The following is a 2841-nucleotide window of genomic DNA, read 5'->3' on the forward strand; positions in this document are numbered from 1 at the left end:
GGTTTCGCGGCCACTTCTTGCGAGGTGGGCGCGCTTGTCACGCGAAAAATAGTTTAGAGGAATCTCTCCCGCAGACCAGCAGGTGGCGACAACCCTGCGTGTGTCGCTCGCATATTTGTTATACATTTTCGATTGCAATAGTACTTTAAAGAGTGGAAGTCAATGCAGTTTTTATGCAGTGCGGCAGAAGAATGCAATAAAGTACAAGACTACAAGACTGGTGGCTTGATACAAGTTTATTGGAAACAGTACATTAAAACATTACATAACACTGGGCTTCACCTTCTTGGCTTTATTCTGCACAGCATGCTGGTTTAGCCCTTTCAGCAGAAAATGGACACGCGTAATGCTGTAAAACCTGACAACCGATGTTGTTAAAGAAGCTGAATGCTCACTGCAGCCAATTTGTGGCACATTGGCTGCTAGGCGCAAAAAATCCTTCACTACTTTGGTGTGCAAGCGCGTGGTGCTAAATGCACGAGTTAGTCTATCCTCAAGGGTTTTGATTAGACTATATAGACGGACAGAGGGGTAAAAAAGGCCCCCCATGTCCCACTTTTTACACGCTTCTGCTGGCAATTGATCCGTCACACTATCACGTGTGACGAGGCAGGCATCCTTGCAAGCTTCGCATTGGGTTGAGAAGATCCGCTTCCTGGCTACATATCCTGCAATATAATAGGTGAGGCGGTCATCACTGCGTTCTTCAACGTAGTCAGCGTGGTCAATCGCAACCTCTGCTGCTTCGACAGGTAGTGTAACGTCGTCACAAGCTGGTGCTTCATTTTCAGACAGCAGATGTTCCTCGGACAGCAGGGCCTCCAAAAGTCCAGGAGATACGTTTGCTCCCTTGGGGCTTTTCGCCAAGCTATAAAAGCTTATGCACCTGCATATATACATGTATATTATAAAAATTGATACTTTAGATTATATGCTTTGTATTTCAATGTACAGGACTGAAAATGCACAAGCATACTTGAACAGGCCATTTGCTGACAATGTTGTGCAGTCAGACACATCTAATCGCTTAAACTCGCTGGTATTTCCCACTCCACAACACACAGAGAGTTTTTCTGCATACACCAGAAGCTCTTGGGCCTCTTCCTCAGACTCAACGGTGCGCTGACAGTGAAGGTGGCCAGCCAGGAAAATGGTGCAGGAGGGTGAATTTCGCTCTCCAATTTCAAACACAGCTATCTTGTTGAAGGCAACAGGAGGTACTTTGTTTTTATGATGTTCAGCTGTTTGGTAACTCGCTATGTTTTTGTTTTGGAATGTCTGACGTGACCAATACTGCGATGGTAGTCGAAGACCAAAAATGAAGTGTTTCCGAGGTACTTCATCGTTGACTATGTCCAGTTCGTCATGAGGAATGAGCTGAACCGATTCGCGTTCTGAATCGTCAATGTCCTCGCGGCTCTTCTTTGCAGGCACGGAAGAGCCCTGTCCCATTCTCCTCTTCCTCTCTTTTTGCAGAGTTTTCGTCATATACTTTGGAAGGTTCGGGAAAATTGTTGGAACAGCACTCTCCTTAAGGGCAGGCACATCGCGTGGTATATGGACCTCCTTTACATTCACAATGTGCACGTAGTGTCTCATGATAAACCTGAAAACATTATAAAAAGTGAGCGTAGCCTCTGTAATGAAGACACTTCGGATTTCCAAGCAACGAAACAACAATTAATGCATGTGCTGCATCGTTAGGTGACACACATCTAGCCGCGGGTCGATGGAGGCAGAACGCAAAACGCGCCCACGTGGAGCAACATGCCAATGTAAGTACAAGAACAACCGATCACCTGAATTAGTCTGGCTCTTTCCACTGCACTTCTGCTGCTCATGACCCGTGTGTCACACCGGGTCAGTGTGTTAACTTGTAGAAACCTCAACTTTTCTATATGCTTAAACATGTAGGAATTCCATACGTACCTTGGGTCAAAATGCCTTTCGCAAACTGCAGAATTCTCTTGCAGTGGCTTGTCGGCCCTTGGTATGGCACGTGCCCACTTTTCAAATTCATCCTCACGGGCAGGTGCACGAAAGAGAGACAGTCTTTCACCGCAGGACTTGTAGCCGGCGTCGCAACCTGACACAAAGCACCACCTCTGCGTTTTTTTTTTTCCCCCGTCGACGGCATTCTTCAGAGCGGTTCAAAAATCGACGACAACCGCTGACATCATCTCCTTCAAGAAATCGGGAAGCGATAGAAAAAGCAGGCCGTACTTCGCGAACAGCGACAGCTTACTTGCGCTGCTCCGTCACCAACGAGACACGAGCAACACATGCTCACAGTCGGCACATGCCAACAGCGCCCCAGACTGACGCGCCAAATTTCCCCCCAGCGGCGAGAACGCGCAGAGGGGCCTCGCTAGGCAAGAGGCCGCCGCCGCAGTCATCACACCTCCCCATTCTAGCCACCCTACCCAGGACGTTGGGGCGGCGGTATTGCGCATGCGCGAAACCCCAAACAGATGCGATGGGGCCACACAGGTCTGCTCAGGCACCTTCGCCACTGTGCGCATTCTGTGATGAACTGGAAACAATAGACCATTTCTTTTTGACCTGCAGGCGGTTTAACACATTACGAAAAACCCTATTAGAAATACCTTTGCGTGGCATTGGTATGGACTTATCTCTGCCTGTCATTTTGTCTTTTGGAGCTTCCATTTCTGGTTTCTCTAATGGCACAGTATGCGCGGCCGTCCGGGACTATATTGATGAAACTAATAGGTTGACTAATTAACCAGTTTCATTATCTTAACATGTCCACATAAATATATACGTATAAAATCAGATTATTGGTCTATTCTAAGAATAAATTTGTTTATGTAAATATTTGTA

General features: G+C 47.0%; 1 long non-coding RNA gene across 1 annotated transcript; it reads right to left on the reverse strand.

The window, feature by feature from the left end:
* Positions 1-218: 218 nt before the first annotated feature.
* LOC142775680 (uncharacterized) lies at positions 219-2413 on the reverse strand. Its single transcript, XR_012886913.1, has 2 exons — positions 1930-2413; positions 219-886 (listed from the first exon to the last, which is right to left on the reverse strand). It is a non-coding gene; the product is annotated as an uncharacterized LOC142775680 (long non-coding RNA).
* Between the last annotated feature and the right edge of the window lie 428 nt (positions 2414-2841).

Source organism: Rhipicephalus microplus, chromosome X (assembly GCF_043290135.1).
Source record: "Rhipicephalus microplus isolate Deutch F79 chromosome X, USDA_Rmic, whole genome shotgun sequence".
Taxonomy (NCBI): domain Eukaryota; kingdom Metazoa; phylum Arthropoda; class Arachnida; order Ixodida; family Ixodidae; genus Rhipicephalus; species Rhipicephalus microplus.